General features: G+C 36.6%; 1 pseudogene across 1 annotated transcript in view; it reads right to left on the bottom strand.

Moving 5' to 3' along the window:
• LOC307057539 (coiled-coil domain-containing protein 150-like) overlaps positions 1–17,818 on the bottom strand; it is a 197,461-nt pseudogene that overhangs the window by 175,336 nt on the left and 4,307 nt on the right. The window contains exons 2-8 of the transcript in view: positions 14,713–14,876; positions 13,140–13,359; positions 12,840–13,018; positions 10,712–10,780; positions 5,347–5,463; positions 4,178–4,297; positions 1,371–1,414 (exon numbers count right to left, since the gene is read on the bottom strand). The product of the transcript in view is annotated as a coiled-coil domain-containing protein 150-like (transcript). The remainder of the gene's footprint in view (positions 1–1,370; positions 1,415–4,177; positions 4,298–5,346; positions 5,464–10,711; positions 10,781–12,839; positions 13,019–13,139; positions 13,360–14,712; positions 14,877–17,818) is intronic.

Genomic DNA, 17,818 nt, shown 5'->3' with positions numbered 1-17,818 from the left:
AAGGATTTTTTAAAATCTTGATATATCCAACTCCCAAACTTCTCTTAATTTATAAATTATTTATCAAAACTATTTATTAAAAATATTCTCATACTGGGACTCCAATTAGAAAGAATTTGCCTAAAAACAAACCTTGATATTTACCTGGTATCCTTATGTCAAAAAAATTCTACTAAGATGAAATATTTTTAGTTTATGTTACATACACATTTCTTCCTATTAGTAGTATGAGCTTATTATTTCAAAGAAACACATGCAAGGATCTTTTAAAATTATAAGTAGGGGAAGAGATTTTCATCAAGGAATACCTGAGGGTGGAGCAGAAGAAAGCACCTTTGCTCTGTGAAAAAAAAATGTTCTCTTTGAGATGAGGGAAAGGTGATAGGGATGTGAGTTTTGGGCTGGGTTTTACCTAATAGGTACTTAGTCAAATGGGGAAGAACAAAGTCTAAGTCCTCTTCCTTCAGAGAGAGAACCACTTTTCTAGCTTTCCAGAAGAAGCATCTCAAGAAAAGTTAACATCATATAACATCTACACCATGAGATTGATTTAGAAATGTCTTGATATAAAAGTAGTAACATTTATCCTATTTTTTATTTTTTATTGTGGTAAAATACACATAACAAAATTTCTCATTTTAACCATTTTTAAGTCTTTTTAATGAAATGTCTTTTTTATTGAAGTATAGTTGACTTACAATATTGTGTTAGTTTCAGGTGTACAGCACAGTGACTCAGTTATATATAATAATAATACTATTAATATTATATACAAATATACATTATATTATTATATAATTACATATAACAATATGTATTCTTTTTCAGATTCTTTTCCCCTGTAGGGGAAAGGGGCGGGGAAGGATAAATTCGGAGGTTGGGATTAACATATACACACTACTCTATATAAAATAGATAACCAGCAAGGGCCTACTGTAGAGCACTATCCTCATTTTAACTATTTCTAAGAGTACAGTTCACTTAAAACTATTTAAGTATTAAGTGTTAAATTCAGTGGTAGTAAGTACATACATTCATGTTGTTGATAAACCATCACCAAAAATAGTTAATATTTCTTACATTTCATAAAAAAAGCTTCACAGCAATTCATTTGAAATAGGTATAAAATGCAAATAAGTCTCATTAGTTTTGCCAACTCACCTTTTTTCAAACTATACTAACCTGCATGAAATGATTTATTTCCTAATACCCAGTTGACAACAGTTCTGGATATACACTCATTTACACTGAAACTTTTTTTCATAAAGATTTTAGGAGAATCAGAAGGACTGTAAACCAACATGAGTAAGGAAATACTATTTAGTGAAGAGATGAAAGAAAACCTCTGTACTCAAAACCTCAAAACCTACCTTATTTTCTTCCACCAACTTGGAAATGAGGTCATCTCTAGAAACTAAAAACAAAAAAAGTCCACACAACTATGATGATAATAACTTACAAGTACATTGAAATCACATGGTATTTTCCCTGAGGAACTTTGATTAAAAAAAAATTGTTTTCGTCTGTAGTTTGCAGAAATAAGGAGAACGCAAGTATTTCTATCATATTTTTATAGACTGGAAACTAAATCCTGAAATTATCAAGAAACTAGTCCACAGTCACGTACTATGGTAAATGAGGTCACGTTTTACTCAATGCACAGATGATGATGAGTCTGAGGGATTTCAAGACAGAGAGGCACACAATCAAAAAGATCAAAAAGCCTTTTGTTAGATTACTCTGACAAAGGCTCAATAAAGACAGGGAGATCAGTTTAGTAGCTGTTGCAGTAATCCAAGTGTAAAACAATGAGAGCTGGCTCTGAGGTAATGATGCAGAAGGAAAAGACTTGTGAAAAGCAAGCAGGGAGAATTGTCGGGACTTGGTGACTGACCAGTGGTGTAAAGGCAATAGATGAGTCAAGGAAAATATCTAGTGTACAGACCTGGACAGTGGGGGTGGTTGGTGGATTCTAACAGGGAATTCAGGGCAAGGAGCAGGTTTGGGGGATATAATGAGTAAAAATGACTGCAACACTTAAGCTTTCATCATGTGTTTTGAGGTATCTGCAAAGCATCTAAATATAGATGATTAGTTGGCAGTAAGATACCATCTGGAGCTCAGGAGGATGATTTGGTGTAGGAAAAAAAAAGATTTGAAACCACTCAGAGTATGTATATACAGTGAAAATAAAACCAAAGGCAGAAATAGGAGAACAGTTTGGCACTGTATACTAGTAGCCAAGAGATATAAACTTTTCTGAGGTTAATGTTTGGCTTCATAGAAAATTCATAAAGATCTATTAGTTTTGTTTCACTTAAAAATTCTAAAGCCAGAAAATTATAAAACATATAAAAACTCATTTTATTTAGGATATACTCAGAAAAACTGTACTTCTTGAAAATGAGTCCAAGACTCATTTTAAGTCAATTCTAATTTAACATATGTGAAGGATCAAAAAGATAAACTACATGATCTATTTTGAAAATTCCACTAGCCAAAGAAAGACTAAAAGGGGAATGTTTATCCTACTTTGGAGAACAATTTAATCACTTTAATTAATGTGTGTGTAATACACACACATACACACACACATAATGTTTATTGCTAATAAATAAACAATTATTAATAAATAAGTACATTTTAAAATTCATTGAAGCAAATATCTAAAGGCATTCCTTTTATTAATATAGTTAGAATAACTATTTGTACCTTAAAGTAATAAAATTGCATGCATGTAAAGCATCTATTATTCACTATGAAGCATATAGCTGGTATTCAGACAGACTTCCTTTTTTATGTTAATTTGAATTACTGTTATTCTAATCTCAATGTTTTTAATGGTCTTCCATATATTCTTACAAAATTCAAAAAGCATTAATCCATTAAGAAAGTAACATTTTAAAAAATCACTTAATCAGAAGGACAACTAATATAATAGAAAAATCTGTGTTTAGTCCCAGCTATTCTATTTACTGTGGGTCCTTCACTATTGATCTTTTCATCCTTTTGTAGAATGGGGTACATTTTCTTATCTTTCTCACTAGTTTGCTGTAAGGCTCAAATGGGATAATGTGGTAGTACAATAAAATGTAACATGTATTTTTGTAGGCATGCAGTCACAGGAAGACAGAAAATTATTTAGGGACATTATCAGTGAGAACTTCACAGAATAATTCATTACTCAACAACTATATGGAAAAAGAATACTTTCTGCTAAAAGCAGTAAGTAAAAGCATTGAATGGGTTACCCTTTATGGTTTCTTTTTTCTAATTTTCATTTCCCTTTTGGTATTCCCTGTCCTCATTACAGCCACAGAGCAGGCGGGCCACAGTGGCAAGAACATTGGGTTTGGAGTTAGAAGATCCAGGTTGAGGCCTCACTTCACCATTTATTCATTTTGTAACTTTAGGAATTACAGATAGTTTTGTGTATTACATGAGATAACGTATGTGAAAGCCCTGTGTAAACCGTGAAGTGTTATTCATGCGTAAAGCACTGCACTGAAACTCTGTGTGATCTCTATAGTGAGATCTACCTGAACACTGCTGTTACAATTATATATTAACAAACAGTCGTCAGATAAGGGCTGTTGGGTTGGAAGAAGCATGTCTCTGAGCGTCCTGGGATCAAGTCTAGACACTTCCATTTCCTAGCTCTGTCACCTTTTAGGACTATTTTTTAAAACAGACATTTTTTCCTCCTCAAACGAGTAGTTAATCTAACCTCTCTCTATGGTACCTTACAACTATCCTTTACTACAAATACCAGTTGACCAAAATAGGTCGATAACCTGAAGAATGGAGAGTCTGACATGATAAATCGTTAGAATCAGTAGGATAGCAAGGATTAATGACCTCATTTCCTTATTAGCATTCTATTATCCAATATTCAATCTAGATTTATAGAACCCAAATGTTCCCAAGTCCACAGCTAAATAAACCTGAAAGAAACCCACATAAGTTTACAATTAAGAGGGTCAAATTCTATTTTATTACCAACATTCTCTGTCTTTTTCAGTGCCACACATAAAAAGGAAATCAGCAACTTTTTACATTCAGGTCTGTGGGAAATACCAGTAACACTGGCCACTTCGAGAATTTGGAATCTTAAGAGTTTTCGCATGAAATCTCAAAAAACTAACAAAAGTGTAATTTCTAGCATCTGTTTTCATACCTAGATCAGACTTGAGCTGTGAGGTAGCGGTCTCCAACTCTCCTTTCTGTTGTCGCTCCTGTGCCAGTAGTTCTTGGGTGGTCTGAAAACAGCAACGCAGTTTTGCTGCAAAATTTGCACCTGAAATCGTATAAGAAAAACTCCTTTTCTGTAAGGTAAAGATTTCTACTAAGCTAACTTATAGCACAGGTGTAAGGCAGATTTTTCTGATCTTAATGTTCCTGCAGGAAGAAGCGGTGTTTATGTGTTACAGTTAAAAGATCTCAACAGACTGCAGTGTCTTACAGCAGTGCTGTCCAGGAGAACTTTCTGTGCACTCTTCAACAGCACTCAAAATGTGGCCAGAGTGAGTGAGGAACTGAATCTTTAATTTTGTTTAATTTTAACAAATAAAATTAATTTTCATTTAAATAGCCACATGTGGCTAGTGCCTACTATATTGGCAGTATAAAGTATAGCAATAAAGGATCATTTGCAAATTCTTTAAGTAGAATCCTCTTTATTCTACTTAAGGACATTGTAGAAGGACAGCACTCATTAAAATAATAAAAATTATGGAATCTAATAATAGGTATTATGATTTGAAACTACTAATTGCCTCAGTACTTAGAATTTAAAATATTCTAAATAACATATAGATATTTCAAATAACAACTTTGATGAAAGCAAAAATATTTTGATAAAATAATGAGACTTGAAAACAGCAATGTAAACACATTCCTGATTATCTGACTTATTCCTTGCTTCAAATGTCAGCTCAGTTTAATCTTTCTTTTCTATGCACATCATATACAATACATATAGCATGAGACTAGGTCAGTGCCTTCCAAAATCAACTCTTGGAACAGAGATTATATGGTGTAGAGGGAAGGATTCCCTCCCAGGAACTAAGAGTTCACTTCTGTAAAGCCTGAGACAAAATATCCTCTCTGTCCTTAGCTCCCTCATTCATAAATTGAGAGCGCTGGACTAAATGGCATCAGAGTCCTTTCTTATTTTGCACTAAAATTTTTAAAATTGTAGTAAGAATGTTAATAGAGGAATACTAAAGAAAGGAATTTAATAAATCTAGAGGAAATAAGCAAAACTATAGGTTTGTAGGTAAATCATTGGCTTTTCCCTTTTGGTTTCACTTTCCCAACATAAACAAGGAGAGAAAATCTCTCTACCTGTTTCCGTTCCACCTCCACTGTTGGTCCCATTTCTTGAATTTTGAGTAGCATGGCTGATCCAGATTTCTCAAGAGATTCCCTTAGGTGCTTCTCTTGAGACAGTTGTCTCCTTAGCTATAGAGCAACACTGCAGTTAGGCAAGACCAAGGGAACTTCATAGCAGTTTAACAAAGATCAAAGTCACCATAAAAAGTTTACCAGACACGCCATCTCACCCCCATTCTTTGTTCATTTATGACTACTCAGAAACATGCTTTTGTTTCTCCCTAACGGATAACCTTCTAGGAAATGCAGAGTCAAATTTGTTACCCTCATCTTCCTACTGTGTAAGTCTGTTTTCCAAACTGTGGGTCAAGACGCATTAGTAAGTTGCAAGAAGCACTTGAAAAAGGGGGGAGAAAAGAATACAAAGAAAATATCAGAGCACATAGCAAGTAGTAAGGAAGGGTAAGTACTGCTTCATGAAATGTTTGTGTATATGCATGTATGTATGGTGTTGCAGTGTAAAATATGTCTTACAATGTATTGCTGTCAAAAGAAGTTTGAAAAACACTAATATGTCTTAGTATATGTATTTTCTGTATTTCCTCTATTTTCTAACTTTATTTTTTAACTCTTTATTTTCCTGTATTTTGATTTCTTCACCTATATATATATATATATATATCTTTTTTATCCCATAGTATTATAAACATTCCTCTGAAAGCTGTTTCAATTATGCACTGGAATTTTTTTTTTCATGTATTGGAACTTAAAGATCAAAACAAATAATGAAGTAGTTGCTAAGCAGCAGACAAAAACAACACTCAAGAATTTGGGTACACTGACCTTATTTCTATCAATAAATGACTATAAAATGAGTCAGATAAAGATACAAAGAAGGTTAAGAGTCTCTTTTATCATGAAGTAAAGAAATCCTTTCTAATTTAAATGGGAACTGAAAAATGCTGTTCCTTTCATGAAGTGACGTTAAATTGAAAGAATTTCTTTTTTAATTTATTTACTTATTTATTTATTTTTGGCTGCGTTGGGTCTTCGTTGCTGCACGTGGGCTTTTTCTAGTTGCGGTGAGTGGGGGCTACTCTTCGTTGTGGTGCGCGGGTTTCTTGTTGTGGTGGCTTCTCTTGTTGTGGAGGCTTCTCTTGTTGTGGAGCATGGGCTCTAGGTGAGTGGGTTTCAGTAGTTGTGGCGCACGGGCTTAGTTGCTCCGCAGCATGTCGGATCTTCTCAGACAGGGCTCGAACCCATGACTCCTGCATTGGCAGGCGGATTCTTAACCACTGCGCCATGAGGGAAGTTCCAGAAATTCTATTTTTAAACCCCAGTAAACATGACGTAAGAGTACACTTTATAACTCTTCTCTACATTGTACATATGCACTTTATATGTGTTTTCTTGAAGGATGATATATTTAACAACTTCAGAAGTTTTTAAAAAGTGAAATGAGTTGAAAAATATGTTGACACGAAATAGTTACAAGATAGCCCATTTTGGAAATGTTCTATGATTTTCTTAACCATACACCTAATATTGAACATTTGGACATTTCCAGTGGTTTGTTATTCTAAATACTGTTCTGCTGAACATGCTTGCGAATAAATCTTTCACTGAATTTCTGATTACTTCCTTGGGATAAATCCTACAAAAGGAATCACTAGGTTAAAGGTATAAACATTTTTTAGACTTTTGATACATTTTGTAATTCTTCCAATTTTACCTTATCAGTAGTATTTGAATAAATCTCATCAGCACTACAGATTATCACTTTCTTAAATCTTTGCTAATAAATGAAAAACAACACCTTAATATTTTTGCATTTCTTTGGTTCCTAGTGAGATTAAACAGTTTCTAATATGGTTATTAGTTCTTTATATATTTTCTGAACTGTTCTTATCTTTTGCCTTCTGTTTTTTTAAGTCAATTTAAGTTCTTTAAAAGGGAAGATTATTAACTGTCTAGTTTTGTTATGTTGTATTAGTTTTGCTTTTTTATACATATATAAGATTTTAATTTTTATATGGTCAAACTTATCGGGCTTTTTATAATCCTGTTCCTTCTTTTCAAGCTTGGAAATTCCTTCCTTATCCAATAATCAGTTAAATATTAATATTAGAATCTTATTTAAGAATGAGCTATAGTTTTTGTTTTGGGCTATATTCTTCAGGTTTTATTTTAGTATCAGATTATAATCACTTTATAATTTAGAGTAGCATAATATACTTTTCTAAGCTCTACATCGAATTATATAGTATAATTTGCTCAAGATACAATTTAAGTGACTTATAAAGGGAATCTTTATTTGATAACTATACTACTAAGATATTCATCCCTAAAGCATTATGAAGGGCTATCAGTTAATCTATTTCATGTTCATCAGAACCAGATTTCATATATATATATATATTTCTTATCTCTTAGAAAGATATATACTGCATTTACTTTATCTTTGTATAGCCCTTTGTTATGGGCTGAACTGCATCCCTCTGAAATCCATATGTTGAAGCCCTAAACCCCAGTATCTCAAAATATGACTGTGTTTGGAGATAGGGCCTTTAAAGAGTTGTTTCAGTTATGAGGCCGCTGGGGTGGGCCCTAATCCAACATGACTGTTGTCCTTATAAGAAGAGGAAATTTGTACTCAAAGAGACACCAGGGATGTGTACACAGAGAAAAGACCATGTGAGGACACAGAAAAAAAGGCAGCCATCTGCAAGCCAAGGAGAAAGGACTCAGGAAAAAACCAAACCTGCTGATGATATTTTGATCTTGAACTTTTCACCTCCAGAATGGTGAGACATAAATTTCTGTTGTTAAAGCCACCAGTCTGTGGTACTTTGTTATGGCAGCCCCAGCAGACTAATACATCCTTCCTGCCTCACATACCCTCAAAATGTACCTATTTGACTAGCACAGTCCTTCTACAGGTCCTTGACAAGTTCCATGAAAATTCAACATTTTACTACAGCACCAAGAATTACGACTTCCCCAATAAAATAGTGTTAAGTGGCAATCCAAAGGATAGTCTTTTCAACAAATGGTGCTGGAACAACTAGACATACACATACACAAACTCACCCAAAGAATCTAGATACAGACCTCACACCTTTCACAAAAAATAATTCAAAACCTAAACGTAAAATGCAAGCTATAAAACTTCTAAAAGATAACATAGAAAAATCTAGGTGACCTTGGGTTTGGCAATGATATTTTATTAATACATATAATACCAAAAGTACAATCCAGGAAAAAAAATGGGTAAGTTGTACTTCATTAAAATTAAAAGCATCTGGGGCTTCCCTGGTGGTGCAGTGCTTGAGAGTCCGCCAGCCAATGCGGGGAACACAGGTTCATGCCCCGGTCTGGGAAGATCCCACGTGCCACGGAGCGGCTGGGCCCGTGAGCCATGGCCGCTGAGCCTGCGCGTCCGGAGCCTGTGCTCCACAACGGGAGAGGCCACAACTGTGAGAGGCCTGTGTACCGCAAAAAAAAAAAAAAAAAAAAAAATTAAAAGTGTCTGCTCTGCAAAAGACACTGTTAAGAGAATGAAAAGATAAGCTAGAGATTGGGAGAAAATATTTGTAAAACACGTACTGGATAAAGGATTGGTATCCAAAATATAAAAAGAACTCTAAAAACTCAACAATAAGAAAAAAACCCAGCTGCAAAGTGGGCAAATGATCTAAGATACCTCACCAAAGAAGATAGACAGATGGCAAATAAGCATATGAAAAGATGCTCAATATCACGTCCGTAGAAAACTGCAAATTAAAACAAGATACTGTACATACACCTATAAATTTGGCAAAAATTCAAAACACTGACAACACAAAATGCTGGTGAGGATGTGGAACAACAAGAACTCTCATTCACTGCTGGTGGAAACACAACATGGCATAGCCACTGCAACAGGTTGGCAATTTCTTGGAAAGCTAAACATAAGCTTATCATATGATAAGTATGAGTCATACTCCTAGGTATTTATCCAAAGGAGGTGAAAACTTATGTCCATATAAAAAACTGCATATGAATGTTTACAACAGCTTTATTCATAACTGCCAAACTTGGAAGCAACTAAGATGTCCTTCAGTAGGTGAATGGATAAACTACGGTATATCCAGACAATGGATTATTGTTCACTGATAAAAAGAAATGAGCTATCAAACCATGAAAAGACATGGAGGATTAAATGCATATGCTAAGCGAAAGAAGCCAGTCCAAAAAGGCTACATGCTGTATGATTCCAACTAGAGAGACAGTGAAAAGATCAGTGGTTGCCAGGGGCTTGGGGAAAGACAGGGGTGGGGGAGAGAGGCGCGGGGTGATGTGTATGTACAGGACAGGGCATTTTTAGGGCAGTGAAGCTATTCTGTATACTGTGATGACCAAAAAGTAAAACTTAATCTAAACTGTGAATTTAGTAATCATGTATCAAAACTGGTTCATCACAGACTAATACAGAATGTGAATAAGAGAGGAAGCTCTGGGGGTGGGGAGAAAGGATATATGGGAACTCTGTTTCTGTACAGTTTTTCTAAAAACTTAAAACTGCTCTAAAAAGAATCTATTAAAATAGCCAAAATATTTTTTAAAGCATGAAACAATATACTCCAACTAACAATGAACAATCATGCTTTTATCAGTAACTATTGGCAAAAAAAATACTCTACGTGAGAGAATGTCCCAGATAGCCACACTTACCACCCTAAACACACTGAAATTCATAATTTTTAAAATAGTGTAACTATTTCTGTTTTGTAAAACAGAATATTTTAAATAGAACTTGATCCTTTTGGTTTGGACTAATGTCAACTATTATTCTGTCAGGGAATATTGAGGTTTTTAGGCCACTGTCAAGGTGTATTGAACTGGTAATTCTTCTGACTCTTCCACTGCTTTCGGCTGCAAATTTTTAGTCCAACAACTTTTAGCAGCCACCTACTCCATAATTCCAATCTGTTATCTACTGAAATTTAGACTGAAATGAAAGTTTTAAGGTAAAATTAGATGAGCAGACTTATTAAAAGCTTTTCATTTTAAACACAACTTTAGTGTAAAAGGTCTTTTTATGTCCACTTAACTCTAGTATATGGGCAACTGCATGAGTTTCACGGTAACTGTTTCCCTCCTGGCTCAGAGAGCATTTATTTTTTATTTCTGGTTTTGTGGCAGTACTGGGGTGAAAGGAAGTCTTAATGTCACATACGGGCAGGCATAACTTCATGGGGCATATTTTTAAAGTCTTCCGAATAAACAGCCACATATTTTCTTCTTCAATGGTTTCTCTTCATTCTGTCCACTACCTTGACTTCCCCCTCTGCAATTCCAACGCCCCCTTCACCTTCCAGCTTCCTTTTTATCTTACCTCCTGAATTTTAAGGTTCATTTTACATTTTGTGGTCTTCAGTTCCTCTTCAATAATGGCTGCATTCTTCTAAAAATAGAAGGAGAAAAGGTTCTAAATAATCTGAAATGACAGGAAGAAACTGTCTACGGTATATCACAGTTCAAATCTAGACTTCTTGGGGGCAACCTATAAATGCTATTCTGAATACAGTTATAAACACTTCTTATTATGAGTCTAAAGTAATTATTACAATGAGATATTTAAAGTGATTTTATTACTTTCATTCATGACTTGTATCATTTTCCCTTTCAGGTAATTAAAAAATGATTAGTCACATGTACCTCCTATGTAAAATTCAATAATCAGAGGAAAACCTGGTAATTGCTAGACATTTTTCTTACAGGGTATAGTCCTATTTTTTTAAGTACTCCATTTTTTTTTTTTTTTTTTTTTTTTTTTTTTTTGCGGTACGCGGGCCTCTCACTGCTGTGGCCTCTCCCGTTGCGGAGCACAGGCTCCGGACGTGCAGGCTCAGCGGCCATGGCTCACAGGCCCAGCCGCTCTGCGGCATGTGGGATCTTCCTGGACCGGGGAACGAACCCGTGTCCCCTGCATTGGCAGGCGGACTCTCAACCACTGCACCACCAGGGAAGCCCTAAGTACTCCATTTTTTCTAGCCTCAAATATTATCTATGCTTAGGAGTTGAGGATGAAAAACACAGCTTTCACTATTCATCCTCTTTTATATTATTATTAATGGCACTATAATCTAAGATGTAAAAACTCAAAGCTGTCCTTGCCTTCTTCTCTACCTTCAGCCCCTATCCAATACCACATTCTAACATATCTTTCCTCTCAAAATGCCACAACCGTAGTTCAGACCTAATAAGGTCTATGTCTCAAATAAGGCAATGGATTCCTAATGGGTTTTCCTATCTCCAATCTCTTCTCCTATAATTGATACTCTACACTACTGCTAGATTACTTTTCTTGTTTTCAATTATGTCACTTTCTTATCAAAAATTTAATCACTCCCCATAGGATCAAGCCCAACTACTTAATTATTCTTGATTTTGAGATCCTCTATGACGTTAACCCTTGCCAATTTCCAACTTATTTTACACAAACAATCCTCACTCCTCTCCAGCTAGCTTATGCATTGCCTCCTAACTGCACCCAAGGGAAAGATCTAGGTTCAAATCTGAGTTACAGGAAGAAAACAGGCAAGTGTGATCTCAGAGAGATGACTTCTCTCTGAGCCCCAGTACACTCATCATTAAAATAGAGACAGTAGGGCTTCCCTGGTGGCGCAGTGGTTGAAGTCCGCCTGCCGATGCAGGGGACACGGGTTCGTGCCCCGGTCCGGGAAGATCCCACATGCCACGGAGCGGCTGGGCCCATGAGCCATGGCTGCTGAGCCTGCACGTCTGGAGCCTGTGCTCCGCAATGGGAGAGGCCGCAACAGTGAGAGGCCCGTGTACAGCAAAAAAAAAAAAAGAGAGAGACAACAATATCCTACATCTTGAGGTTTTGCAGAGATTAAACAAAACATGTTTTAAACAAAATAAAATCTGTTACACTGCCTGGCCTGTGAAGGGAAAACAAAATCATTAGTTTTTTTTCCCTAGTCTTATTTTTTGCTGCCTCTGTGTGAGGTCTTTTAAATGTCCTCACCTCACTGCTTTGCCTTCTAAAGGCTCATCTCAAGTCCCATGTCTTCCTTGAAGCCTAGTCTAATCTGTCCTAGACAGGACATGTGTACCTTCTCAAACCCACCTGAATACAGAACACTTAGTTGGCAATATTTGCTTATTGTCCTACACTGTCCTTTAATATTTCTTATACCCTTCTTTTCTCTCTTTTCTCCTGCTGTGCCTTGTGCTCCCAGCTAGCATACAAGCTCTTGTAGAGCACAGACTCCCTCATATCTCTGGATCTGCACAGTCACAGGTAGAGGGTAGGAATCTATAAATACTCAATTACCGACAGCACACAATGTTATAGGCTATCGATGTAGATAAATTTCAGATGTCAAGAATCCTCACACCAACATCACCTATTTTTAAAAGTCAGCTTTATGGGTCTGTTGCCTCCTCCAGCTAACACATTAACAGTGAGTTTGTATTCCAGGACTCTGGACTCAAACCTTTGTCTCTGAGGCAAGCTGAAGAGTCACAGTCAACCTTTGCACCTCATCTTGTGCCGTGTCTTCTTTCTCTTTTACATCTCTTAGTTGCTGGCACACATTCATCACTTCCAGTTGCAATAGCTTCAGATCCGTGGAATGCTCCTCCTGTGTGGTATTCAGTCTTTCCTTCAGAAAATCTATCAGACAGGACAGGAGGGTCATCAAGCAGTTTAAAGAAGGTCAGGAAAGGAAAAGAATCATGAACTCATCAAGCACCCACACAGGACCAAATTTCTGATGACTCTCTTCTCTCTATACCTGTTTTCTGTGGGTTCAAATCTTTTTCAGTTTGCAGATGAAGACGTTCATCTTCAAGGACTGGATGAGGCTTTCCAGACGGCACATTCGATTTACCAGAAACTCACAGTTCTTCCATAAAATATCTGTTTTTCCTGAACAAATTATTTCATTCTGGATAGGGCTAATGATGTTCTGGCTCACAGGCTCTTCTAAATATTTTGGAGTTTCCAAGTGGCCTCTGGACAAAGATCCCAATATAACAATATTATAGGGTAATCCCAACCATCGAATCAATGTAACACTTCTACTGAGTATAAAAACTATAGTCTTTAGTTAACCAGTATCTGATAGCCCCTGCAAATTTAAACATAGAGAGCACTATTAGGTAAAGAGGACGAGACCAATGTGGGATGGGTAACGACCACTGATTTTTTTTTTTTTTTTTTTTTGCGGTACGTGGGCCTCTCACTGTTTTGGCCTCTCCCGTTGCTGAGCACAGGCTCCGGACACGCAGGCTCAGTGGCCATGGCTCACGGGCCCAGCCACTCCGTGGCATGTGGGATCTTCCCAGACCGGGGCACGAACCTGTGTCCCCTGCATCCGCAGGTGAACTCTCAAGCACTGCGCCAGCAGGGAAGCCCAAGACCACTGATTTTTTAACGGTTATTTTAATCGGAATTTTTTGTAAACTTATTTTGTATGTAAAAGCAAGTGATATATAAAACAGGTTAAATGCTAATTCTATAATGGTAAACTAAGAATTAAAGTGAGCATGGAGGCAGTATTTCACATCCTTTTTAGAAAATTTTTAAACAAGGTGATAATAAATATTCCCATTTTGTTCTAACATACTCAACACTGGTACAAATTTAATCTTTGCTGAAGAGTTATTTATTCTACCTGTGCTATAATACCAACTATACCAATTTTAGGTCTTCATAAGAGACACTCAGGAAATACATACGTAATTTTAAAGACAATCACACCAGTAAATTCAACATTGGCCACTTAAGCACCCAGATTCCTCAAGGCCTTTTGACAATCTAACTTTTAATGGCAATAACTTCTTCAGGAGCACAAAGGAAAAACACAGTTCTTCTTTTGAGTACTTCATTCTAAACTATGAATTTTTTTTAAGACTTATAACCTTTCTTTTAATTTACAATAAATTTGGAGAAAGAAAATACAGACCATATTAATGGCATGAATCAAGTAGTAGATGTTCACCTTAACTAATATCAAAGTCTATTTTTATTTTTAAAAAAGGCCCCAATTTTTTTTTCTAATTATGTAAAAAATTACATTTGTTTTTAATCAAGTATTGAGGGAGAATAGGATATCAAAGTTTGTGCACCTAATTAACACACTTTAAAAATCTGTTTAGAATAGTGGTAGTAGCTCCATTACAGGAGGACAACTCTTTATCTTGCAAATATTTCCTAATTAGTATTCTAATGTTATTTCTCAATTCTTTTCTAAGTACTTATTTCACCTGCCAAACCACCCACACTGTGACTCCTTATTAGTAACCAGTGAGGCAAAATTTCTTCAACCTACAAAGATATTGTAACACAATTTTTTTATTTGTTACCTTTTCTCACCAAAGTCCAACATTATTAGGTCATCCCTCAGAGAACTGGTCTGTTCCTCAACTATTCTCATCCTTTGCTGAAGTACCGTGAATGTTTCAGAAGCTGTAACATTGAAGCGGGCTGGAGAGAAGACTGGTCTGGACATTGTAGTTTCCATATGCACCTGAGATTAAAGTCACAATATTAGTGTAGTCGGTTCTATTATTGTTCAGAATAGCCACTGCCCCTTCCTGTGGAGGATTATACATCCCTGTCCTGTTGAGCTTGGAAATGGCCATGTGTCCTGCCTTGCTCAATTAAATGTGGGTAGAAGCTTTAAGAGCCAACTTGTCATTCATCATCTCTTTTCCCTTCTCCATGCGATGAGCAACATCCCAGAGAGGGCCTGCTCCATGTGCCAAGATCCCAGAGTAAAGACTACATGAGCAGAGCCATGGCCCATCCTTGACATACAGTGTGAGTGAGCAAGAAACTAATGTTGTTATAAGCCGCAGATTGTTAGGTCGTTTGTTACTGCAGCACAGTCTAGTCTAACCTGTCTGCTACTATTAGACATACATTAGGACCTATGACTTGGCAGAAGAAGTTATTACCTCTTTTCATTGCCAGCCATTTTCATTTTAACATACTCCCATCCAACTGTTCTGAAAACAAAACAAAACAACACTCTACAGTACTTGGATCTCTGAGCAGTTGTCATAAAATAGGTTTACCAACTACCCTGAAGCAGTGACTTTTAAAAAGAACTTGCAAACATAACTTCATAGCAAAGACTCTTTTACACTTACTGACATCAAATTTCCAGACCCCTCCCGCAAGACCACATGAGAGTAAATGGGAGTAGTGAGACTATTCTTTCAGGTATTAGTGACAGAAGCAGAATCAGCTTATAAGAAGTCCCAACATTTAAACGAATCATGTGCTCAAAGTTCAATGACAAGATCATTGGTGGAAACTTTAAGGACATTTTCCTGCAACTCTATCCTGTACAGACAGTTCTATACTAATCAAACCATAAACCTTAAGCATCACTAGCAATGGTGTATCTGTGGGAATGTGTTCACAAAGGCCCCACCTGGGATATTCGTAATACAACTTTCTCTCCAACTTGCTGTGTGATTAGATGCCTCCCCGAGGTATCCCAGGCAATGGAAGTGGGGACTCCCTTAGGTTCAAGTCACTGAAGGTGGTCCCCAGGACCCAGGGAAGGAATTAAAGAAGTCTTAAAACTGGTGGCAGGATTTTAGGGGGCACCAGTGGAAAGGCTGAGCTTCTTGCCAATGTAACACTGTTACAGCCCCTGAGGACAGCTCTCTAACCACCTTCTGTCTTTCCCCCACTGGTCCCAGAGAACGGCCTGTTTCTCTCTTTTTACTTAAAACAAAACAAAACAAACCACAAACAAACAAACAAATACTTTACTGAGGAATAGTTGACAAATATAACTGTATACATTTAAAGTGTACAACATGATGATTTTATATACATATACCTTGCAGAATGGTTACCAAGATCAAAATAATTAACACATCCACATAATTAACAACCTCACATAGTTGACGTAAGTAACTTTTTTTCTTTGTGGTAAGAATACTTAAAGATCTACTCTCAGCAACTTTCAAGTATACAATACCATATTATTAACTATAGTCACCATGTTATACATTTGATCCTCAGAATGTCTTATTTGAAAAGGCAACCTGCAGAATGGGAGAAAATATTCGCAAACCATATATCTGATAAAGGGTTAATATCCAAAATATATAAAGAACTCATACAACTCAGTAGCAAAGGGAGAAATAATCCAATTAAAAAATGGGCAGAGGGCCTAAATAGACATTTTTCTAAAGAAAATATACAGGTGGCCAACAGGTACATGAAACGATGCTCAACATCACCAATCGTCAGGGAAATGCAAATCGAAATCACAAGATAGTAGCTCACACCTGTTAGAATGGCTAGTTTTAAAAGACAGATAACAAACGTTGGCAAGGATGTGGAGGAAAGGGAACCTTATGTACTGTTGGTGGGAATGTAAACTGGTACAGCCATAATGGAAAACAGTATGGAGGTTTCTCAAAAAATTAAAACTTGAACTACCATATGATCCAGCAACCCCACTCCTGGGTATATATCTGAAGGAACTAAAATCAACATCTTGAGATATCTGCATATCCATGTTCACTGCACCATTATTCACAATAGCCAAGAGATGGAAACAACCTAAACGTCCTTCAGTGGATGAACAGATAAAGATGTGATGTACATATATATATATATGGAATGTTATTCAGCCACATGAGAGGAAATCCTGCCATTTGCAGGATGAATCTGGAGGGCATTATGCTAAGTGAAATAAGCTGGACAGAGAAAAAACAGTGTGTGGTTATCACTTAGATATGGACTCTAAAAACCAAACAAACCAAAAAAATCTGATTTCATAGAAACAGAGAATAGAATGGTGGTTGCCAGGGGCTGGAAGATAGGGGAAATGGAATGATGTGGGTCAAAGGGTACAAATTTTCTTTTTATTCTTATTTTGTGCTCCTGACCAAGATTTCTCTCCTTTGTGCTGCTCTATAAAACAGAATGCATTTCCGACACACATAACCTTTTTGAATTCTTTAGATTTTCTGTTAACAAACAGCTTAAGGACAGGGGGTAAAGAAGTTCTCTTCTATTAACTGCTTTTCATGCTTTCAATTCATTCTTGAAGGGAATGACAAAAGTAGACACAGATATTAATAGAGTCTCTGGATACACAAAGATGTGAAGCAAGGTTCATCTACATTTCTGAAAAAAGCCAGGTTTGGAGTTTCCTGCTCAGGTGACCACATGGGCCAGGACAGTGTGCCTCAGGTAACAGAAAGAAGAGCCTCGAAGACAAACCTTAGGGCTGGTTCTACTGCCATGAAACCAGGGCTAGGGTTGGGGGAACCACCAATAGTGTGGGGTGGGAAGGAAAGAGAGAGGTAACAGTGAAGAAACACCAGATGGGTTTACCCTCCATTCCATTTTCTGTCACCTGCTGTCTGGCTACTGCCAACATAGAAAGAAACCAGGCCTGGGGTTGGGAGAAAAGGATGGAAAGGGTGTTTAATGGGG

This window comes from Hyperoodon ampullatus (assembly GCF_949752795.1).
Source record: "Hyperoodon ampullatus genome assembly, chromosome: 8".
In the NCBI taxonomy this organism is placed as follows: Eukaryota; Metazoa; Chordata; class Mammalia; order Artiodactyla; family Ziphiidae; genus Hyperoodon; species Hyperoodon ampullatus.
The sequence above is the reverse complement of the archived record's forward strand: the minus strand, read 5'-3'. Positions and strand labels throughout refer to the sequence as shown.